We start from the raw sequence: 25,357 nt of genomic DNA on the forward strand, positions 1-25,357 counted from the left end.
TAAATTAACGGGTCGGGTTCAACTCGACCCAAACCCAATAAACCCGACCCGTTTACAGGTCTAGTGGTAGTGATATACCGTTGCATAACACTATTGAAATCACATTAAAAGTAATTAGAGACTAGAGAGCGGCAGCAACAACAACAGCAACGATAGTTCCCATTGTCTTGTCTTGGGGTTTTCCCTCTCCTATCTCTTCTGATATCTGCTTTCACTCCTTCCTACCTCCTCTGTCCTTCTCTTGTCGTTGTTCAAACGACACCGGCGCGATTGCTACTTCACTATAACTCTGAAACAGCAGCTTCTGTCTCAAGATTTTCGTTTGAAGGCCGTCCAGAACAACATTATTATAGACGAAGCATGAGTGGAATCATCCACTCTGATCTGGAGGTGTAAATTCGGTTGCAAAACATCGTGCATTATAGTAAAATTGGTTGCAAATTTGTTTGCTTTGGAGCGATGTGGTCGGGCGAAGATTTCTCTAGAGAAGGATCCTCGGACCACAGCACAACTCCCCAAGGGATTGACACTTTGGATGTGTAGTCGGGCTCTTGTTGATGTGCTATAAGAAGAGGATAAAGTTAGTTCTAAAAAGTGCCTTTGTGGGGCCTTAGGTGTAGGCCTTGAGGCTCGCAATCAAAACTAACTGAGTTCTAGGCGTGCCACTGCTATCTTAGTATAGCAGATGTAGAACAAGAGTGTTTTAAGTCGATTACATGCGCCCCAAGTTACTCTGACTTCTTGTTATCAAAGGATTGTCGCAGATGGGTTAAGTCTACATTAAGTTCTTTTTCTTTCATGATCTTATATGTTCGAATAAAGGGAGTCCAGAGCCCCTTAAGCGGTCATAGATTGCTTTTAATGATAACATATCCATTATACTAAACGGATCCAGATACAAATGAGATTCTTAAAGTAGTAAAACAGATGGATATGACTTGAAGACATACTGGAGAGTGCATTAAGTAATAGATCTATTAACTTAGAAAACAAACAAAGAGCTTCGGGCAAGATTTCACCTTGTATAGCAAGGTTGAACTTTTTGCAGTTACTTCTCTTTAAAATTACAAGGTTTATATGCTAAAAAGGGATGGATGGTAAACAAGTTTACACAAGGGAATCGATACTACACCACTGAGGGAGATAACAGAGCTCTAAACTAGACAAGAGATAGCTTGTTGCTTAAAAGGACTTAATTTGGGTTGATTTCAGCTTTTGAATGCAAATCTAGCTTGAGAGCAGAGTTTGTATGTTTGTTTGTTTGATTAGTTGAGTGTCCTTATCTATGGGGCCTTTTCTTCCTCTTATAGGCACATTAGCTCGACTGCTGTAACATTGCTCTTACCCGAAATCATCTAAAGGGTACTGAGTCATCCATCATCTTTTTACTTGGAATGCCACTAGAAAATGTTCTTTGGCTGGTAGTAGGATAGTCTTCATCACTTGTCACTTTAGTGGTAAGCATGTGGCTTGTATCTGTGCTTCGGGCAAGTCCCATTTTGTTGGCATCCTTGGGCTTTCCATCATCTAGGTCCAATGTTCAAATATTAACCCAAACACGATGCATATCAACCTCTGCTCATCTCTCTGGCAGAATTAATCAAATAGGTAATCTACATTGTCTATGCTTCCATTTGAGCTTAATTTTATGTGAAGCATTTGCTTCCTTTTTAATTTTCTGCAACTTGTTTTTCTTTGTTGTTTGTGTTTTTGATTTGGTTGATAAGATTTTGCTATATTAGCAATTGGGTTTTGTTTTTTTTTAATTTCTTTTTTATACAAACGATAGAATAATCTACTATAAATTCATCTAAAATATGAGAGGGGGGAGGCTTTGAACTTTGGTGCAACTGGTTTTGATTGAATATACTTCCTGAATGTTGTGTGATAACCTGTTTCTGTGTTTTGTTTCTTCGATTTTTTTTATACAAACGTCAGAATAATCTACTCTAAATTCATCTAAAATACGAGGAGGGGGATTCGAACTTTGGTGCAATTGGGTTTTGATTGAATATTCGTACTGAATGTTGTGTGATAACCTATTTCTGTGTTGTGATTAAGCAAAAAGTGAGATAGTTAAAATGTTCTAGTTGCCTAGAGCAAACTTTCCTATGAGTAGAAACATGTCAAGGAAGGACCCTTCAGTTAGGATGTTAGATGCGAGTTTCATAAAGATTTTGAAAATTTTCAACTGGGGACCTGATGTAGAAAAGGCGCTGGAAGTTCTGAAGCTTAGAGTGGATCAACGATTGGTTCTCACGGTCCTCATGATTGATGTGGAACAGTGGAAGTGAATGTTAAAGTTCAGTTTTTCAAGTGGGCTGGGAAAAGAAGGAATTTCCAACATGATTCAACCACCTACATGGCGTTGATCCACTACTTGAAAGAGGCTGGTACGTTTGGTGAAATATGGAGAACCATCTAAGAAATGGCTCGGAGTGCACGTGTTATTGAGCCGGCTAAACTATCGGAAATCATAAGAATCTTGGGCAGGGCTAAGATGGTGAACAACGCACCATCTGTCTTCTACTAGATCAAAGGCCACAAGTTCAAATCAACTGCAAATACTTACAACTCCATGCTCTTAATGCTGATGCAAGAAGGGCATCATGACAAGGTCCATGAGCTCTACAATGAGATGTGTAACGAGGGTTACATACAGTGCACTGATATCCGCATTAGAGAAATTGGGTCATGATGATTCCGCCATTAGGTTGTTTGATGAGATGAAGGATAATGGTTTACATCCAACTGCAAAGATTTACACTACCTTATTGGCAATTTTTTTCAAGTTAGGGACGGTTGAGCAAGCTTGAAGCCTAGCTCGGGATATGAAAGAGAATGGGTGTCCGCCTACTGTTTTTACTTATACGGAATTGATGAAGGGGCTTGGCAGAGCGAGGAGGGTAGGCGATGCTTATGCTATATACAAAAACCTTATGAGAGAAGTGTTGTAAGCCTGATGTTGTGCTCATGAACAATTTGATAAACATTTTGGGAAAGGAAGGTCATATAGAAGATGTTATTAAGATGTTCAACGAGATGTCATCTTTGCATTGCACACCTAATGTGGTGACCTATAACATTGTAATCAAAGCGTTATTCGAATCTAGATCTCCAGCTTCTGAGGCAGCTACATGGTTTGAGAAGATGAAAGTTAATGGCATTGTTCCCAGTTCGTTTACCTATTCAATTCTTATTGATGGATTTTGAAAAACAAATAGAGTGGAGAACACTTTGTTGCTTCTCGAATAGATGGATGAAAAGGGTTTTCCTCCTTGTCCAAGTGCCTATTGCAGCTTGATTAACAATCTTGGAAGAGCAAAGTTGTACGAAGCTACAAATGAGTTATTCCAAGAATTGAAAGAAAACTGAGGTCGTTCAAGTGCTAGGGTGTATGGTGTGATGATTAAACATTTTGGGAAATGTGGGCGTCTTGATGACGCTTTGGATCTTTTTTACGAGATGAAGAAAATCGAATGCACTTCAGACGTGTATGCTTATAATGCACTCATCTCAGGGATCATGAGGGCTGATATGATAGATGAAGCACATTCCTTGCTTAAAGTCATGGAAGAAAACGACTGCATTCTCGACCTAAACTCACATAATATCATTTTTAACGGCTTGGCTAGGACGGGTGGTCCAAATCAGGATTTGGAAAAGTTTTCCAAAACGAAGCATTCTAAGATTGAACTGGATGAGTTACTTATAACACTATTCTTGGTCGTCTAAGCCGAGCTGGTTTGCTCGAAGAGGCTGCAAAACTGATGAAAGGGATTCGAAATGATTTGAATATGATCTCATTACTTACTCATCAATTCTTGAAGCGGTTGGCAAGGTCGATGATGTTTATAAGTCTTCCTCAATGGGACTTGGTATGATATTACTTTCTCTTCTTTCACTAGTAAAATTGTTCTTATAGTTTAGTGTCGAGGCACTTGCACTCTGCATACAGCCAGTTTTAATGATTGTTTCGGATTTAGGATGGTTGGAGACTTTCTTAAGAACAAGCAAAGTGTGAACTCACTCATGAGTGACTAATTCTTACGCAGGTCATACACCCTATTAATTGACAGCTTAGCAGCATTGCATCCTCTAGAGTTTTAGTATCGTCGAGGTTGGAACTTGGTAAAGAAAGGAAAAAACTATTGGTCATTATAAAGATGACGTGTTATAGAACTTCCTCTTATACCGAAATTGGAAAAGATGCCGGCCTACTATCAGGAAGTGGAAAGAAAACCACATTCAAAAGCTACTACGACCTGAATGAGGGTTGCGGTTTGGCTTCATAATCTGCACGGCCTCATGTTACTTATACAGGAGCTGGACAAATTTAGCTCATTACAGCTGAAAAGGGTAGCAATTTTGATGCTCCTCATCAAGCCATCTAACGTTCCAAACCGAGTATTTGCAATTTTTCGTATTCAAGCTATCTATACTCCTAACTAAATATTTAGAATTTTTTGTGCTCTCACAAGCATAGAGTGCAGCTGGGTGCCCGATGAGTGTTAGAAAAACAGGCCTTTCAAACATCGCTTACTCCTTAATTTTCATCTTTAATAACCATTTAGTTTTTAGTTTTCATTTTCTGTGCTAAAGATATAAAGAAATAGTTGGGAGAAATGAAGAATAGAGAAGGATGAAGGGAGGTGGTGAAAAGGAGAACTAAAAGATGCTATATGAAAACAAACACGCGAAAATGGGTTGTTTTCAAATTTTCACATCATTACATATACGTTCCTTTCTCATTTTTTCACAGACACTCTTTCTCCCATGTATCTATAAGACGAATGAAAACTAAAAGTTAAAAACAAAATTGTTTTTCGATAGGCCCTTATCATATTACTCCAATCCCATGATTTCCAACTCAAACTGGAATAAAAGGGAAACAAAGGAGGCAACCCAGTAGTAATTCGAAATATTTAATTTCTAATTACCATATATGATACAAAATCAACAACTTATTTCCTTAAAAGAAATAGAAAGGGGATAACATCTTCCCCAATTGATACAACAACAACTTGCAGTTAATATAACCCATTAATATTACAGATAGATACCGATATTACCCGCTAGCATTTTCGACAGAGTTATCATTCTCCGTGTCATCGCCCTGCTGTATTTTCGCTATCTCAGCATGCACTCTCTTCATAATTTGCTTCTTTTGCAGTTTCAAGTCTTTGTGGAAATCCATCCTCTTCTTCTCTAGTTCCGCCATCTATTTCCTTTTACTATTTTGAATCTTTTCATATATGTCGCTAAACTTTTGAATGAAATCAGCAAGCAATCTAAAGGAACCCCGATCATCATTCTCCCTTCCATACATCCTCTTCTTGGGTGGTAGCCCATCTGAATCGTCGTTCCCTCCCTCAGCTGATTTAGAATTTCCTGGACTATTCCTCATCTCATCCAACCCATTTGCACGGTTTAAATACACTTTAGGGTTCATGAAAACATTACTCCCCTGAGTCTAAACAATAAGAGAGGCCGGTTTGCTGTTGTAGTGATGACATCAACATATCCATCTTTGTGAAGTAAACCCACTTACTAGTGGCACCACCAGACTTTGTGAACTTGGCCTTCTCCTTCTTGTACTTTTTCTTCAACGTATCCAACCGATTGCGACATTGTGTGTCTATCCTTTCAATCTTGGACACCTCTGATACTTTCTCTGCAACCTCTTGCCACTCCTCAGAGCAAAGACTTTTTTTCCACGTTGAAGGAACGGGTCACCCCAAGCATCTTGTAACACAAAAGTCTCACATTCAATCCAATCTATAAGCCTATTCTGACCACCAATTGAATGTCTTGGAGCAGAAGGTGTAGCAGCAAGAGGATGAGGAACTGGCAAACGAGGAGCAAATTCATAACTTGAAATCAAACTCTTTAACTTACACTTCTTTGGGTGCGTTTTCAAATCATCATCATCCATCATCTTATAATCCTCTTCATCATCCTCACCCTATTCATCATCACTATCATCCTCGTGATCATCATCCCCAACACCTTTATGAACAGAAGGATAGCCATTTTGACCATTGTTATCTTCTTCTTCCTCACCCAATTCTTCATCATCATCAGTCTCATCTTCCTCCTCATCATAGGCATAGTCAGTACCGACTGGCCTAGGATATGGAACACCACCACGAGCAGGGAGCTTTTGGCGTTGCGAAGAACCATAGCTCTGCTGGTGATCCCACCATACAGGTTTAGAAGATACCTTGCGTCGTCTTCGATGTCATCCATTTCAACATGAACTCAAGATTAACAACAAAACAACCTCAAAGAAGATAACCCAAAAAGACTCTAGTTCCTAGTTCGAAACCACCAGTTTTGCCATTTCGGGATTAAGCTCCTTACACCCCCATTATTCTTTTTCCTTTCTAGATTCTAAATCTAACCAACAACTTCTTCTCCTTCATAGAACTAAACTAGCTCCAAATTAGCATTTCGTTTTAAAAAAACACGAAAACAGCAAACCCAACATCAAAATCTTCCTCAAAACAAACTATTGCCCAAAGAAAGTCACAATCAGAGAATATATCACACTTAGGTCAACAAAATTGGGAAGTAAACCTAAACCCCATCCTTCTAGTTAAAATTTACCAAATTTATCTTCCTAAATGCATTACTTTAGTCTAAAGTAGAAGGGGGAACGGCAGTGTGCAATTTTGCCTCGATTTCATTTTATTTACGAAAGTGCCACTGAGTCTTTCTTCCTCCTTATTTAACGTTATTTGCAAAATTGCCACTGGGCTTCAGAAAGGGTTTTAGGTCTTTTGGTGCTAGGCTTCAGAAAGGCTATTGGGTATTTGGGCTAGATGTGATCTTTCACTCATGGAGAGAAACGAAAAGGGGACGGGAGGGTTGTCGTGTTAGAGGGAGAGGATCGCCGGGAATTTTGGCTCAGGGGCTGGTGGGTGTGGCTATAGGTGATGCATCCGTCATAAGGTCATTGGGGGAGGAGAGAAGGGGGGCAGAGGGACTGACAGGTTGGAGAGAGGCGGAAGCTAGGGGTTTCAACTGGGTGGGAGAGAGATTTAGGGATTTTGTTGAATTTTTTAGACAAGGATGAAGAGTGAGAGAGGGGGCAGAAAACATGGTTTCAATTGAGTGGGAGAGATATTTAGAGATTTTTTCCCACTTTTTGAGAGACAGATAGACAGGGAGAAGGAGAGAGGGCCGAGAGCATGTCGTGCATTTTTTGGGGTTAACGGGTTACCCCACGAGGTTGGTGAAGAGAGGATGTCTGAGGGAGGTATAGGAGAAATTGGGTTTTCATTTTTGTCCTCTGATTCAACAGGTAAAAGAATGTTCAAAAATCATTGTTTATTGTTTGGTTTCCCATTTGCTTTGTTAAAACTGTGATTGACAATTTTTTTTTTTTTTAATAAAATTGTAATGGATGTTTATAAACTGTTTAGTTGGGTGTTTGGAAGATTGGTCTGTTTAGTGGACTGTTTCGTACATTTTTAGGGTCAGGTTTGTGTCTTTATTACTTAGGGGGTTGCACTGTGCTCATTTATGTGTTTCTTCATTCTTTGCTGCTGTTTTCTTCTTAGCAAGATTGGGTTTTAGTCGTGCTTTACATCCTTTGAATATCCCTCTGTCGCTAGATTGTTTCTCCATGCTTTGTTGCTTCCATATTTGTGTGATAAGGATGTTAGAAGGCTATTTTACTTATTGTTTTGCTCCTTTATTGATGATTTTTTTTTTGCCATTCTTGGTTGCTTATTTATTTATGTAATAAAGTTTTAAATTTTATTCTTGACATGTATGTAGATCAAACACAAGTCTTGACAATTGGTTGTAGGAAGCCCTCTATGCCCTGTTGGAAGCTAACCAACTTCTGAAGTCGAAGGATCGAAGGTAGCAAGGAGCTCCCGAGCATGGCTTCTATTTGTATCGAAGAAAAAAGAAGAAGAAAGGGTTTTAGCCTTCAACGGCTAGTTTTTTCAGTTTAAATGTATGCGTAAGTGTGTGAGTGACAAATGTACATTCCAGATTACATCACTTAAAACCCAAATAAAGGGCTAGGATTTAATCTGGAGTAGTAATGATAAACGAGTTGTTTAAGTCTCTTGTCAATCACTCCCTTAAGCAAGTATGGGTCATGGCAATGCACCATACCCTACAAGATTTCCTCTACTTAATGAAGTTATGGCTGCTGCATTTCTTACACAGCCTTTGAAGCTGTCAATCACATCTCTAAGTCATCTTCATTCTCTATTATTCTAACCCTAAGAAACCGATCCAAACTATCAACCAAAACATCTAAACAAACAAACTTTATCATGGCCTCAGAGCTTAGTTTATGATCTTACAACTTTCTGGGCATAATCTGTGCAAGTTGAGATCTTTAGGAGCACCTACATAGTGTCCTCAACAACAACAATCAACAAACAACCCTGCAAATGAAAGGATCAAGCAGTAGCAGTGAGCTAAAAGCTCCAGTCTTTAATGGGGAGAACTATGATTTTTGGAGAATAAGAATGACAACCATTTTCAAGTCCTATGATATATGGGATATGGTTCAACACGGGTATGAACTACTTGAGATGAAGGTCGATGCTTTATAGGAAGACACACAACTCAAAGGGAGCTTGGGAAGTTTTACAGCAAGAGTACAAAGAAGACACCAAAGTTAGAAAGGTAAAACTTCAATCCCTTATAAGAGATTTCGAGTATACAAGAATAAGGGAAAATGAGCTGTTGAAATATTACTTTACTAGGCTATTTGATGTTGTAAATAAGATGAAAACACATGGTGAGGAATTTCCTAATGAGAGAGTTGTCCAGAAACTGTTGATCGGTTTGACTAAGCCCTATGATTCAATAATAAGTGTCATTGAAGAAACCAAAGACATTGAAACTCTTAGTGTGCAAGATGTAATGGCACCCTTAAGAGCTTGTCACCAAAGGCTCGAGAGGCATGCAGATTTTGCCACTGAGAAAGCATTTCAACCACTATATGTTGGATCTAGTAGTCAAGCTAATGCAAGCAAATGAAAACCACAGTGGAAGGGTAACAAAAAAAAAAAAAAAGAGGAAGGAAAGGGGTATCAAAACCCTAGGCCTAACCAAGGCAGCAACTTAAATGAAGTTCCAAGAACTAAGCAGCAATGCAAGCACTATGAAAAATTCCATTTTGGGGAGTGTTGGTTTAAGGACAAGTTTTGATGTCACAAATGAAACCAGTTCGGGCACATCATGAGGGATTGCAGATCAAAGAATGTGCAGCAAGTGAACTTTGCAAACCAAGTGGAGAAAAACACTGAAGTGTGATACATTGACAGTGGCTGCAGTAATCACATGACTGTACATGAGTCATTACTCATTGACATTGACACAAACTTTACAGGAAAAATGAAAATGGGAGATGGAAACATTGTCAAAATAACACCAAGAAAGGAAGAAGATGCATAAGGGAGGTGATGCTAGTGCCTGGATTGGATGAGAATCTACTTAGTGTGGGTCAAATGATGAAGCATGGTTTTTCCTACTCTTTGGGGGAACTGTGGTCGAGATTTATGATGACAGGTCCATATCAAACCTAGTGACTAGAGTGGAAGTGAAAAACAGAAGCTTTCCACTTATGTTGAAGTACCTAGAAGAGGTGGCAAGGAAAGCAAGTGTGACAAGTTTTATGAAGCTACGGCACAAGAAGCTGGTCACTTAAACATGACAAGTTTAGAAAATCTACAAAAGCATGAAATGGTACAAGGTATACCAAAGTTGGATCAATGTAGTGAAACTTGTGAAGGGTGTGTGTTTGGAAAGCATCATAGAGATTCATTTAAAGTTGGAAAGGCTTGGAAGGCAACAAAGCTACTTGAATTGATTCACACGGATGTGTGTGGACCAATGGAAACAACAACAATCAGTGGAAACAGGTATTTCCTAACCTTCATTGATGACTACTCACGAATGTGTTGGGTGTACTTCATGAGGTTTAAGTCTGAGGTATTCATAATATTCAAGAATTTCAAGGCAATGGTGGAATTGCAAAGTGGATACCAAATCAAAAGACTAAGAAGTGATAGGGGAGGAGAGTACACCTCTCTTGAGTTCAATGCATTATGTGAAGATGTGGGATTGGAGAAGCAACTCACAGTGGCATATTCACCACAACATAATGGCATTGCAGAAAGGAAGAATAGGACTATAGTCAAAATGGCTAAGTCTATGATGCATGAGAAGAACATGCCCTATACATTTTGGGGTGAAGTTGTGAACACCTCAGTGTACTTATTGAATAGGTGCCCTACTAAAGCATTGGACAAGAAGACTCCATTTGAAGTGTTTGGCTCAGTGTGCTACACTCACATTCCCCACCAACTAAGACACAAGTTGGAGAAATCAAGCAACAAGGGTGTTTTTGTGGGTTATGGTACCAATGAGAAAGGGTACAGAGTTTATAATCTGTCAGCTCAGAAGATAATCCTGTCAAGGGATGTTATCTTTGATGAAGACTCAACATGGAATTGGGAAACAAGTGTAGCAGAGAAAGACAGTGTCTCTCTACAACTTAACCTCAACAATGGGCAAACATGAGAGCCTATGGAGACCTCAATTCAAGAAGAAACCATAGAGAATGGTGACACACAAGGGACTCCACATCAAGCAAACATGAGTCCACAATTGAGTCAATCATGGATAACAACTCCAAGTTCAACTCTAGTGAGGTTGAGAAGCTTGGATGAGATATATGCTACATGTAATTACTGTGTAGTGGAACCATAAACATATGAAGAAGCTGAGAAAGACAAAGCTTAGAAGAGAACAATGAAGGAAGAGCTTGAAATGATAGAGAATAATAACACTTGGGAACTTGTAAATCGACTAAGTGATAAGCCTGTGATTGGAGTGAAATGGGTGTACAAAGTGAAGCTAAACCTAGATGGTTATGTGCAGAAGAACAAGGCAAGATTGGTAGCTAAAGGCTACTCACAGAAGCTTGGTGTAAACTTCAATGAAACCTTTGCACTAGTAGCAAGATTAGACACCATAAGGACCTCGATAGCCCTAGCAGCCAAGAAGCGTTGGAAGCTGTATCAATTGGATGTCAAATTTGCATTTCTAAATGGAGTGCTAGAGGAGGAGGTGTTTGTGGAACAATCTCAAGGGTTCATAAGTGAAGCATTTCTAAATAAGGTGTACAAGCTAATGAATGCACTCTATGGCCTAAAACAAGCTCTAAGGGGTTGGTATAGTGAGATTGATTCTTATTTAACAAGACACTCATTGTCTCAATCTATGTGGATAATGTTGTCTACACTGGAAATGATACTGCAATGATTGAAGAGTTCAAAGAAGAAATGATGAAGAGGTATGATTGACCTAGGCCTCTTGCATCATTTTCTTGGCATTGGGGTAATTCAAGAGGCAAACAACATCTTCATTCATCAAAGGAAGTATGCTAAAACCTTGCTTGAAAGGTTTGGTTTGAAGGGTTGCAAACTGGTATCTACACCTCTAATTGCAAATGAGAAGCTTAAGAAGGATGATGGAAGTGAACCTGTGGATGCTAGTCTCTACAAAAGCATTGTTGGAGTCTATTATACCTAACCGCAACAAGGCCGAATCTAATGTTCTCAGCATGCCTACTCTCTAGGTTTATGCAGAATCCTAGCAAGATACACATAGGGACAACAAAGAGAGTTCTAAAATATGTGCAAGGAACACTTGATTATAGCATCAAGTATGAAATGGGGAAGTCAACCTATCCTAATTCGATTTTGTGACAGTGACTGGGGTGGCAGTGAAGATGATAGTAGAAGCACATCGGGCTATGCTTTCACCTTTGGTTCAAGGGTTTTTTCATGGGCTTTTATGAAGCAACACAGTGTTGCATTGTCCATAGTTGAGGCAGAGTACGTGAGTGCATCAAAAGCAACGGCCCAAGCTATTTGGCTAAGGTTTATATTTAGACTTTGGTGAATTGTAGGTTGAAGCCACACTTCTATGTGACAACACCTCTGCAATTGCCATGACCAAAAACCTAGTATTTCATCAAAGAACAAAGCACATCAAAAGAAGATATCATTTCATGAGAGAGGCATTGCTGGACAACACAATCAAGCTAATCTATTGCAATGCAGAAGATAAAATTGCATATATTTTCACAAAAGCATTATCGAATGAGAGATTCAATTACTTAAGGGGATTGCTTGGAATGACTCCCAAAGGCAGTTTAGAAGGGAGTGTTGGAAGCTAAACAACTTCTGAAGTTGAAGGATCGAAGGCAGCACGGAGCTCCCGAGCATGGCTTCTATCTGCATCGAAGAAGAAAGAAGAAGAAAGGGTTTTAGCCTCCAACTGCTATTTTTTTTCAGTTTAAATGTATGTGTAAGTGTGTGAGTGACAAATGTACATTCCAGATTAGATCACTTAAAACTCAAATGAAGGGCTAGGATTTAATTTGGAGTAGTAAGGATAAAAGAGTTGTTCAAGTCTCTTGTCAATCACTACCTTAAGCAAGCAGTCATGGCAATGCACCATACCCTACAAGATTTCCTCTACTTAATGAAGTTATGGCTGCTACATTTCTTACATAGCCTTTGAAGCCGTCAATCACATGTCCAAATCCTCTCCATTCTCTGCTATTCTAACCCTAAGAAACCGATCCAAACTATCAACCAAAACATCTAAACAAACAAACTTTATCATGCTCAAGGTAAACAATTTCATTTCCCTTTTTTTTTAATTTTTGAATTACAAGAAAAGTTTGAATTTGAGGTTCGGATTCGAAGATTACTGCTTCTTGCAGTTTTAATTTTATTTTCCAGTCCAAGAAAATGTAGAATTTGGAGATTTTCTGATTTGATTGCATCCATCTTTTTCTTCTGTTAAAACCCTAGAGATGATTGCAAGCGAGGTGGACAGTGATGTGAGCGACAAAGGTGGGTAATCTTTGCAATTCTTGCCCTTTTAATTTTGTAATAAAATTAGGAATTGTTGCTACTGAACTGAGTTGTGCGGATGAAGGAGAAATGGAAAATCCGGAGTTATGCCCAAAATGGATAGCTTTGCTGACTATGGAGAAAGCTTGCTTATCTATTATCTCTCTTGAAGGTCTGAGTCTATTGAAGCTTATGGTTTTCTGGTTATGATACATATTTTTATGCATTATTTAGTCAGGATCTCAGGCTTTTGGCCTGAACTTTCAGAAACCACTGGTGCAGTAAGGAAGTTGGGGGGCAACTTTAGGGAAAAATTACGAGAGCTTAGAGGTCTTGATGCTGTATTTGTGGTGACCATGGATTGCCATTCCAATTTGGAGGTGTGAACCTGTATATTTGTTTGATCTCACTGTGTGTTTCATTAAATGTTAAAAGAATACCAAAGGACCGTAATGCTTTAAATAGTTATGAAAGATATTTACTTCACTATGCTACTCCAAGAATAATTTCTTGGTTCACTATGTAAATAATAAATTTCTGTGCAAAAAATAATGCATGTGTTGGTAAAGATCCAAAATGATGGTGTGCAGCCTTAGTTGTATCTAGATTCACAAGTTTCTTCTGTTCTGTAACCTATATATTTCTTCAGTTTATGAGCAACACTGACTACACTTTGGTAGTTTTATAGTAACAAATGGGCAGTTATCTATTTGCCTTTGGATAACGTCATCTTCTTTATTGTTTGTTGTAGTTCCTGATTTTCTTCTTGGAGTAATATGAGTGGTTTTAACTCCGCCTGTGTAAGTTTATCCTACATTGCCGGTCCTAAGCCCGGATAAAGGAGGAGGGGGAGGGCATCAGGTAGTTGACAGCCGGCACTCCTCGATTACGTCGAATCCTTATGAAAATGAATCCAGAACGAAGTCGCGCTAAAGCTAGGGCGTCACCCGTAAGTGGCGCACTGTGTGGCCTGAGCACAGTGATAAGTGAGCAAGGGTCGTTGTATCTCCATCGGCACCCGGATGCAGTGTTAAATGAGTAAGGGGGCCATAGAAACTTCTTTTTGAACGACTCCACTCAAAGTTGTTTGGGAGCATATGCTCCTATCAACTTTACACAGGACACAAAAGAAGTACTTTGATCCTATTAGACGGGGGAGGGTGAAGAAGCTAGGACAGAAGGGTAGAGTTCAAGAGAGTAGAATGCGTTTAGGAACGTGGAATATATGAACCTTAACGGGAAAATCAATGGAAGTAGTGGAAGTTATGGTGAGGAGAAGGATAAATATTATGTGCCTACAAGAAACTAAGTGGGTTGGTCTTAAGGCAAATGATCTAGAAAACTCAGGGTTTAAGCTTTGGTATTCGGGCTCAAATAGAACGAGAAACGGTGTTGGCATCATCGTGGACAAGACCTTGACACAAGATGTTATAGATGTCAAGAGGGTAGGAGATAGAATCATGGCAATCAAGATTGTAATAGGACAAGAACTCATCAATGTGATTAGTGCGTACGCACCTCAAGTAGGGTTGGATACGAGTTCGAAGGAGAAATTTTAGGAAGACCTTGGAGACTTGGTGCAAGGAATTGCTCAGACGGAGAAGTTATTTATAGGAGGAGATTTAAATGGACACGTGGGCAGGGAGACAGGCAACTATGGAGGTTTTCATGGTGGCCATGGTTTTGGGGAGAGAAATGAGGATGGGGAAGCTATCTTGGATTTTGCAATGGCATATGATCTCTTCTTAGCCAACACATTCTTTAAGAAGAGAGAAGAACATGTGATCACTTACAAGAGTGGGTCGTCAAAAACACAAATAGATTTTCTTATAATGAGGAAAGGGGATCGTATAACTTGTAAGGATTGCAAAGTTATACCGGGAGAGAGCTTGGCTAATCAACATCGCTTGTTGGTGATGTATGTACATATCAAAAGAGTGAGAAAAAGAACAAGACTTGGAAGTGCCCAAGGACTAGATGGTGGAATCTAAAAGGAGAAAAATAAGCCATTTTCAAAGAGAAAGTAATCACCCAGTGTATGTGGGATAGAGAGGGGAAGCTAGCCAAAGGTGGGATTCCATGGCTAGTTGTATCCAAAAAGTAGCAAAAGAGGTATTAGGAGAGTCCAAGGGCTTTGCTCCACACCAAAAGGAATCTTGGTGGTGGAATAAGGAGGTACAAACAAAGGTGAAGGCTAAGAATGAATGTTGTAAAGCCTTATACAAGGATAAGACCGATGAAAATGGTGAAAGGTATAGAAGAGCGAAGCAAGAGGCGAAGAAAGCTGTGAGAGAAGCTAAGTTAGCGGCTTATGACGATATGTATAAGTGACTAGATACCAAAGAAGGAGAGTTGGATATCTATAAACTAGCTAGAGAAAGGGAAAAGAAGACAAGGGACCTAAACCAAGTGAGGTGCATCAAGGATGAGGATGGAAAGGTTCTTGCTACAGAGAACGCAGTCAAAGACAGATGGAGAGGTTATTTTCATAATCTTTTCAATGAAGGACATGAAATGAGTACTTCTTTAGGGGAGTTGAGTAACTCAGAAGAGTGTAGAAACTACTCCTTTTATCGTCGAATCAGGAAGGAAGAAGTGGTTGTAGCTTTGAAGAAGATGAAGCATAGAAAAGCAGTGGGCCCAGACGATATACCAATCAAAGTGTGGAAAGTTTTAGGAGAGACAGGTATAGCATGGCTCACTGACCTTTTCAATAGGATTTTGAAAACGGAGAACATGCCAAATGAGTGGCGAAAGAGCACTTTGGTGCCTATCTACAAGAATAAGGGCGACGTACAAAATTGCATGAACTATAAGGGTATTAAGCTAATGAGTCATACAATGAAGCTCTGGGAGAGAGTCATTGAGCATAGATTGAGGCAAGAGACACGGGTTTCAGACAACTAATTCGGGTTCATGCCAGGGCGCTCAACCATGGAGACAATCTATCTCTTACGAAGATTGATGGAAATATATAGAGATGGGAAAAATGATTTACACATGGTCTTTATAGATTTGGAAAAAGCGTATGATAGGGTCCCAAGAGACATTCTTTGGAGGATTTTAGAGAAGAAAGGAGTACGAGTAGCATATATCCAAGCTATAAAGGATATGTATGAAGGAGCAAAGACTGCCGTAAGAACTCATGAAGGACAAACCGAAAGCTTCCCCATAACTGTAGGATTACATCAAGGCTCATCCTTAAGTCCTTACCTTTTTGCGTTGGTAATGGATGAGTTAACAAGACATATTCAAGATGATATTCCTTGGTGTATGCTTTTCGCAGACGATATAGTGTTGATAGATGAAACTCAGGAAGGGGTAAATGCGAAGCTTAACCTTTGGAGAGAAGTGTTGGAATCTAAAGGTCTTCGCCTAAGCCGATCAAAGACAGAATATATGGAGTGCAAGTTTAGTGCAAATGGAGGCCAAAATGAGTTAGGGGTGAGGATTGGAGATCAGGAAATACCAAAGAGCGACCGTTTTCGCTACCTAGGATTTATCTTGCAAAAGAACGGAGAATTAGATGGAGATCTCAACCATAGAATACAAGCTGGATGGATGAAGTGGAAGAGTGCATCCGGCGTGTTGTGTGACTGCCGTATGCCACTGAAGCTCAAGGGAAAATTTTATAGGACTGCAATAAGGCCGGCGATGCTGTATGGCACAGAATGTTAGGCGGTGAAGCATCAACACGTACACAAAATGGGTATAGCGGAGATGAGGATGCTTCGTTGGATGTGTGGGCACACGAGAAAGGATAAGATTAGGAATGAGGATATCCGAGGTAAAGTAGGAGTAGCCAAAATTGAAGGAAAGCTGAGAGAAAATCGGTTACGGTGGTTTGGACATGTGCAAAGAAGGCCTACTGACGCTCCGGTTAGAAGATGCGACTACGGGATAGAGGTTCAGGCCCGAAGGGGTAGAGGAAGACCTAGGAAAACTTTGGAAGAGACTCTAAGAAAAGACTTAGAGTACTTGGATCTAACGGAGGACACGACACATGACCGAGCACAATGGCGTTCTAAGATTCATATAGCCGACCCCACTCAGTGACTTGGATTTTTCAAGTTTCCAACCGAGAAGTTTTCCTTACTCGGGAAATTAAGGGAATACTACCTCAACCTACATGCTCCACTCACAAAGCTTCAACATACAAGCTTCAACAAAAGAAAAATTCAAAGAACTTAGTGAAGAAGGCTTTGGTATATTTAACACAATACATTGAAATGAAGCAAAGCTTATTTATTGATATCTCCGATAAGTTACAAATATGTACATATACATGAGTCAAAATAAACAAACAAGAGGGTGCCTTCACAAAGGTTGCTTAGGAGAAGTCTCAGCAGTTAGTAGAGCCCTAGAAAGAGAAGGCACCGGAGGGGGATCATTCGGAGCCTCAGTACTGGACAGAACCCTAGAAGGAGGAGGCATCAGAGGTTGATCATTTAGAGCTTCATTACGTGGTACAGCCCCAGAAGATGAAGGCAATAAATACCTTTGGAACAAACCCACAAACCTCTGATGATCAAGGAAAATCTAACCATCAGATTCCTTCATTTGGTCAAGCTTCCTCTTCATGTTTGTAGCATAGTCATGTGCAGCCGGTGCAACTGCTTATTCTCATGCTTGAGCCCTCTAATCTCCTGTTTGAGACTCATCACTTCAGCCGCCAATGATTCAACTTTGCGGGTTTGAGAAAATAGGCGTTGGGCCATATTAGACACAGAACCTGCACATTGAACACTGAGAGCCATAAAATCCTTAACAGTTAACTCATTAGACCGTTTGGAAAGTAGTCTGTTATCTTTGGGAGTGAGAAGGTTCCTGGCCACCACCATAGCGGTTATATCATTCTTCATCACGGAATCCCTAACGGTAAGAGAACCAGTAGGGGATAAGAAGGATGGGCGCCATATGTTGTCTGGAGAAGGCGTGGCTACCTCTTCAACAAGGTTCAAGTCAAAACGATGGTCGGAGCGGCCATACATTTTCAAAGGTGTTGAAGAGAGAAGAGGTCGGACAAATCAAGATCTTAGATGTGCAAGAAAGGAGCTTCTACTGGTGGAGATTCAAGTGTACTTTGGAACTTAATGCCAGCCTCTATAAAAATCTACACTCAACGGAGCTTCAGAAATCGAAGAGGTGCCTGCTCAGAAATCGAAGAGGTGCCTGCTCAGAAATCGAAGAGGTGTTTGCTTTCTCAAAAGCTGGGCTGCTAAGAGACCACGAGGGCCGATCTCAGAAATCGAAGACGCGTTTGCTTTCTCAAAAGCTGGGCTACTCAAAGACCACGAAGGCCAATCTCAGAAATCGAAGAGGCGCTTGCTTTCTCAAAAGTTGGGCTGCTTAGAGACCACGAGGGCCAATCTCAGAAATCGAATAGGCACCTGCTTTTTCAGCCTTGTCAGCACCTGTCACATGCACACTCAGCTTTGCGGAAATTACGGGCTGTCGAAGATTTCTGGTGAAGTAGAAAGCACATGAATCTTACTGTTCAATCATCCACTTTCCACACGCAAGATCAGCTCATGGGTACCATAGATAACTTTGCCAAAGATCTCTGACAAAGTTTAGACACATGAAGCTTGCAGCTTCCACTACATCGCTATGACCAAGAAGGGTAAAAGAATAGCAAAGAAACAGCACTAACAAAGTTTAGACATATAAATTTTGAAGGTCTAGCTACCATATTATTACCCACAAGGGTAAAGGAACAGCACCACTGCTGGATAATTGGAAAGTCCCTGTGTGTCAACCTCTGTGCTCCATGGCAAGGTAGACTAGCAAACATGCCCAACCTTTACTCACATTCGAGAAAACACTCCCAACAAGATTGCTTGCTCCAAAATCGAAGAGGCACCGTCCTCCGAATCTCAAGAGCCAGACTCCCAACATGATTACGTTCTCAAAAATCGAAGAGACACCGTTCTCTGAATCTCGAGAGCCAGACTCCCAGCAAGATTGCTTTCTCAAAAATCGAAGAGGCACCGTTCTCCGAATCTCGAAAGCCAGATCCCCGACATGATTGCTTGTCCAAAAACTGAAGAGGCACCTCTTTCTCAACTTCGAGAGCCAGATCTCCTTGGATAAAGCTTGTCTGTAATCTTCACACGCAACATTAGCTTTCCAGATACCACAGACCACTTTTTCAAAGTGCTCTGACAGAGTTAAAACACGTGAAGCTGGCAGCTCCCACTACAGTGCTATGACCAAGCAGGGTAAAGGAATAACATTACTATTTGTTGTTAGGGAAGCTCCTATATATGTCGACCTCCATCCTCAACGGACATGCAGACTTGCAAAAATGCTCAGCCTTTCCTCATATCTGAGAGGGCACTCCCAACAAAGCCTCTCGAAATACTCAGCTTTCTTTCCCTCCGATAATACTTCTGCAAACAAGCTACACCAGAGCAAGAATATCTCATATCATCAGGGTTAAAAGCAAGAGTATCCCATATCATGCTTTTTCCCTGTCTTTTCCTTTGGCCTTGTTCTTACTTGCAAGATAAGGAGAAAGAGAGCAATCAGTCAGCACTTAGAATCAAGCTTCCAGTTAGGAACTGACCACCTGGAACCCCTTACTTGATTACTTACCTGGCATTGCTCTCGAGTACTCATCTTTAACATCTTATGCTTCCTGAGAAGATACTACGTTTGCCTGAGGAACAGATAGGGCAAGTGAGAAGGATACAAGGAAGCATGTGGATGTTGGAAATGTGCCCTAAAACCAATCATATGATGATACTTTACGGACATTTCACATGTTAAACTAATCTAGTTTAATATCAAGGGCAAAGATTATTGTTTTAAGCCTTCTCATATAAATGTTATATGCTTAAACGATAAGTCTAAGGAATATGTAATTTAAACAAGTTAGATTAATGAGACCATTCTCTTTCGTATACATATCTTAAACGTTCCTGATCATAGGATTGCCAATTGGGCATTGACAGTCTGTTAAGATCAGTACGTGCTGTGTCTTCTCTCAAGGAGAGTGACTGGTCTCGAGTCATTGGTGTGATTGACACCAAGACAAGCATGTAGGTGCTCAATTGAGAATGAGTCCACTGAACACGATCAACGATGAGTTCTCATACTCATGTTACATGAGAACTCATAGTTGGGATAATGCAAAGTAGTCCTTTGACCTGAGGCATCATAGTTGTCTTGTGGTTAGGTCCTTGATCTTTGACTATGTCAAAGTCACCCCATCAGAGGGTGTCCACGGCATAGTTGGGGTTAAGCCACTTAACCATGGAGGCAAGTGAATTCGCAACAAGGGATCTCCAACCTTCAAACCATTTGAGGGAGAATACTCTATGATATGATTAAGAATCTCTGGCCATAGTATGAATGAGATTTAGGAAGTCGTTCCAAATCACATTCAAGGTAATCATATAAGTAAATGAATCACATTGGATAGTAGACATGAATAAACTATCAAACCAAACAATGTGGCCAAGAGTATTGTATTAGAGAAAGACCGTATTGCATTGTAATCCTAAACTGAATAGGTTCTCCACCTCTTCTGATTATCTTGGGTAACCATGACATACTGCTAGGTGTCACTCATGGTTTGTGGAAGCCCTAAACGTGTATAATCACTAAAGGGAGAATTGAAAGCAAGTTTCAATTCACAATCGATTTGAAAGAGTTCTAATTGCCCACTGCCTCGTTAAAAGGAACCTAATGGATCGTACACCGTGTAAGGTAGAGATTGAAGAAACAACGGAGATGGGTAAGGATAATTAAATGGTTTAATTATTTATGGCAAGGATTAATTAATCAAATGAATAAAGTTCGTTAAAGACCTTGGGTTAGTTTTGGGCCTCAAGGCCCAATGGGCTTTGAATGTCAAGCCCATTGACTTAAGTTGTTTGACAACTTAATGACTAATAATTCACAAAGGCCCAAATAGCCCAATAAAACCCTATTGCCGGCCATATTAATAAAGGAGTGGGTTTTGGACTTATTACAAGTTTGCCACTCCAATGAATGTAGGTATAAATATGACTTTATAGCCAAAATTCATTTAGGGTTTCTTTTGGGAGAAAAGATGAGAACAAAAAACTCTCTTTGCTCTCTAAGAGGCCGGCCACCCTAGAGGAAAATAGCCAGCAATCTTACTTCCTCTAGGTCACTCATTTCTTCATCAATCTTTCCTTGGTGTGGAGACTTAGAGGTTCTCAACTTTGAGAACTTGGAGAAACCAATTCTTCCATCCAAATCCATGGAGTTAAGAAGCAAGGAATGAAGGCCTTATCTCTTGGGTGATTATCCTTTGCTTATGCAAAGAGGAATCAACAAAGGTATAAATTTCTCAACTCACTTTGTTTTGAGTTGAGTCATGGTTCACCTAACTACTAGGCTTTGAATTTCATGGGTAATGTTTTGTTTTTGAGTGCATACAAGCATGATTCCGCCTTTAATTGTTAATTGCATGCTATAGATGTTTCTCAAATGAACATGTTTTTCACAAAATTTCTTTCAAGTGGTATCAGAGCCTAGGTCTAGTAGTTGGTGAATCCTTTTGGGTTTTGTATTTTCATAGTTTATGATTTGAATGTTGTAATTATTACAAGCTATATTCTTGCTTCTTTGAATGTAAATTTTGTTAGAAAATTTGCCATCTCAAATGTTGTAGATGTAGTTCATATGAGCATGAATTTTGGAGCTAAAATTTGGTGCCATGTTTTTGGGGAAATTCGGCCAAATCCAAAGGGTGATTTTTTGGGTTCATGTTTGTCTTGTTAAAAGTGTTTTAAGGTGACTTTTGGAACCCCTAAGTACCCTAGGATGTTAACCCCATTTTGAGTAGTGAAAATTTGAGTTTTATTGAGTGAAAATGTTCATGGAACTCTTATGGATTTTCATGGATGTTCTTCATTGTTCTTGATGTTCTTACCAAGAACAAAAGGTTTGGTGTTTTGATTCAAAGTTTTAGTTAATTTCATAAAGTCTTTGTTTTGTATTGGTTGGTGTGACTTTTCTATCAACAAGACATTTATTTTAAAAGGTGATGGAAATGTTGATAGAGTGTTTGAATTAATGTACATAATTGATATTTTTTCTTACACACATGTTTCCCACCAACCCATTTCCACTTGCATGGCTTTATGACTTTGTTGAAAAATTTTCAAAAATTTTATGGCTTCACACTACTCCAAAACCGGCCACCCTACAAGTAGGGTACTTTTGGGGCTTTTATGCAATTACATAAAGTTTTGATACTTTTGTGTATTTGTAGTTTGACCCAAAAGTTTGCATTTTTACGTAAAGGCCCAAAATCATTAAAGGACAAATTGTTTTGTTCCTTTAATGAAGTTTTTCAATTTGTTGAAATTTTTGGGTTCTAGTTGTAATTACATGAAGTAGTGGACTTTTGTGTTTTTACAAAATGAGCTCAAAAGTTTAAGTTTTGCAACATAGCCCAAAAGTTGTGGTTATTGCATTTTGGCCCAAATTAGGTTGAGAACAAAATGGTTTTGTCTCTTTAAATGAGAATTGGATTTTCATTTCATTTAGCTCCATTTAAATCAATTATATGGATACAAAAACCAAATGACAATGTTGCATACAAGTTTAATTAGTTAAAGCGTTAATTAATTAAAGGGTGATTATGAACCTAAGCCTACGATAATTGAGCTATGTGAAGGGCCGTCTCAAATTTGTTTGAACCATGGGAATGTGTAGATTAGATTTTGGTTGTAATTTGATATGATCAAATGTTGTAAAAGAACATAAGCTCTTCTTTACTTTAAAGTAATTTGTTTTGATCAAATGTTGTAAAAGAGCATAAGCTCTTCTTTACTTTGAAGTACTCATTTTCTTGTTTTATTTGATATGCATGAAATTGGAGTAGTTGGGTCCAACGCCCAATAGGAAAAACACGCCTTAATATGATTAAATGCGTAACTAAAATCAATCACCATCCCTAGACCGAGATTCAACACTAGGCTCGTGTTGGATCTAATCAAAGGTTCATAGTCATCCTAAGGCCCTATGGCAACTATATAGTCCACCAATGAATGCAAACCTTATGTTAGTAGTACCATATACTCTTGCTTTAAAAACCGTTTTACAAGCTTAGTAGGAGTATTATGGGAGTATTATATACTACTAAATCAATCACATGGACCAATAGTTGTAATAGGACCAAATTGTTTTAATAAGATTAAAATGTATGTTTTTATATGATGAGACCTAAAACCCTCAACCAAACAATTATTAAGTTGATAAGCGTGAGAGTGCTTTGAACACTCTTTCGTGGCCTTCTACCGTGGTAGGCTCCGATCATTTGTGACTCGTACACCAGCTTCACCCTATCATGAGGGAGTACAAAGAGGAGGAGTTCTATATGCATACATGATGTTGTGAAAGTAGGCAACGAGAATAGCCAACATCATATCATTGTGAGGTTGTTCTTGAACCCCTACTCGAACTTGCATGGTGGGAATGACTTAACTAAGTGCAATGGAGCCAACATCATATCATTGTGAGGCTTCATTCTCTAGAGGCCAAATAAGATGGGTACTTGCAAGAGATGCAAATGAGTAAGCGTACTCTCTCATTATTATTAATGCTAGCCAACATCATATCATTGTGAAGTGGGCTTGGTAATAGTGAGTCTCCCATACCCTACTAAGAGTTTCCTCCAAAACTCTCGAATTCCAATGAGGGATATGGAATTTGCCAAAAATAGTGGGCGGTGCTATTTGATTTAAAGATTTGGATCAAATGGCTTAAAATCAATCAATTTATATTCATTATGTATTTAATTACCGATATATTTGCAAACTCTATCCAAAACTTGACAAAGAAAAGCCGAATGCTTTAGTTTCCGGAGTTGGTACCACAATCCCAAAGATTGTCTTAAATGGATTGTATATGTACCTAAGTAGTCTCATCCTCCAAATCTTCCTATTGGTAATGTATCATTGGAAGAACATGTTAGATAAGTCTATCATGAAGAGGACAACACAAACAACCAATGCTTATTCCTTCGTTATATGAACAAAGGAACTTACGAAGATTAGCATAAACAAAGGAACTTACGAAGATTAGCATAAAGACAAGGACAATTTTAGTGTTATAGTTCTTCACTTACAAATCGTTGTATGAAGAAATAAGAGTTGCTTTGAACAACCCTTAGTTAATGCAAACACTAGTGCTTGTTTCTTTGTTAAATGGACAAAGAACTTGAGAAGTAAGCACAAGGGCATGGACACTTTATGTGCCATGATTCTTCACTTACAAATTGTTGTATGAAGAAATGAGAGTTGCCTTGAACAACTCTTGAAAGTTTGTAATTATGTTTAGAACATAATGGTTGGTTGACAAAAATAGTCCATCAACATGGACTTATTATGATTTTGAATCATTGAATGTTGAAGTGTTAAACCACTTCACGAGACGGAAACTAGGCAAGGACTTCACCTTTGTGTCCCTATGCAAATGGTTCACTAAGTTTCTTGTAAACTGTATAGTGAACAATAACCACATGCTCTCCAAATCGTTTGATGTGTATAACACAATTGAAATAAGTTTCAAGAGAGACAGTGGGAGTTTAGAGACCATGACTATTGTAGTCAAAGGAGAAGTCAAATGAAGAAGGGAAAATAACTCCAAGGGAACAAACTTTCTTTATGAAAGGATGGACATTGGAAGGGGTATTTGCAAGAAATGTCTTGCAAGTGTCAAGAACACACCTTTCGAAGGTGTTGTAAATTGTTCTTGAAAAGTTCAAAACAGTTGGTTCTTCTACTTGAATGCTTGATTCCGTATTAGTAACTATGTTTTACAATCGTTGTAAAAGTGTGGCTAATAAGAAGTAGAAGATTAATGAGAGAAGAGAAAGTGCTTCACATTCGGAACGTGAATCAAATGTAGATCTCTGCGAAAGCAGTTAGTACTTACTTCCTCATATGAACTACCAAAGAAAATGGAAAAACAAAAATTGTCTTTACATTCCAATTGAATAAAGGAACTTAATTCCGTATGAGAAATGGATAAATGTTTTGTTTGACAAAACATTGTTCTTTATTAATGAATGATTAGATTATTGTAATCTAATTGATTATCCCTATAGTAGAGATGATATGGTAGTGTTAACTGTTTAGAATATAACGATGCTTAAAACCCAAAAGGTTGCAAGGTGGTGACTAATCCCAACTGAGTTGTGATACCTCTAAAACATAAATTACGAGTTGGTCATAGATGGATGCTTTGGATCGTTAGATCCGGATCCAATGCCTTCTTGTTAAAATTGTATAGAGGCAAAATGTTTGAATCTTTATTCTTTTGGAAAGGAAGAAAGAATCACAAAGTTATTGAGGTTAATTCACTTAGATGTTCGTGGCACTTGTCCACAACATAATACTACTCATGTTGTATGACATTCACCGAAGATCACTCTCGGTTGGACTATAGTTTATTTTTGAATAAACACA

General features: G+C 39.1%; 1 long non-coding RNA gene and 3 pseudogenes across 1 annotated transcript; 3 read left to right on the plus strand and 1 right to left on the minus strand.

The window, feature by feature from the left end:
* Nucleotides 1-2,123: 2,123 nt before the first annotated feature.
* LOC126633871 (pentatricopeptide repeat-containing protein At3g16010-like) lies at nucleotides 2,124-3,925 on the plus strand (annotated as a pseudogene).
* Nucleotides 3,926-4,910: 985 nt separating this feature from the next.
* On the minus strand, nucleotides 4,911-8,521 carry LOC126634038 (trihelix transcription factor ENAP1-like; annotated as a pseudogene).
* Nucleotides 8,522-12,850: 4,329 nt separating this feature from the next.
* LOC126634042 (uncharacterized) lies at nucleotides 12,851-13,674 on the plus strand. Its single transcript, XR_007627165.1, has 3 exons — nucleotides 12,851-12,905; nucleotides 12,991-13,077; nucleotides 13,173-13,674. It is a non-coding gene; the product is annotated as an uncharacterized LOC126634042 (long non-coding RNA).
* A 430-nt stretch (nucleotides 13,675-14,104) lies between these two features.
* Nucleotides 14,105-14,950, plus strand: LOC126634040 (uncharacterized; annotated as a pseudogene).
* Nucleotides 14,951-25,357: the final 10,407 nt, after the last annotated feature.

This window comes from Malus sylvestris, chromosome 9 (assembly GCF_916048215.2).
Source record: "Malus sylvestris chromosome 9, drMalSylv7.2, whole genome shotgun sequence".
In the NCBI taxonomy this organism is placed as follows: Eukaryota; Viridiplantae; Streptophyta; class Magnoliopsida; order Rosales; family Rosaceae; genus Malus; species Malus sylvestris.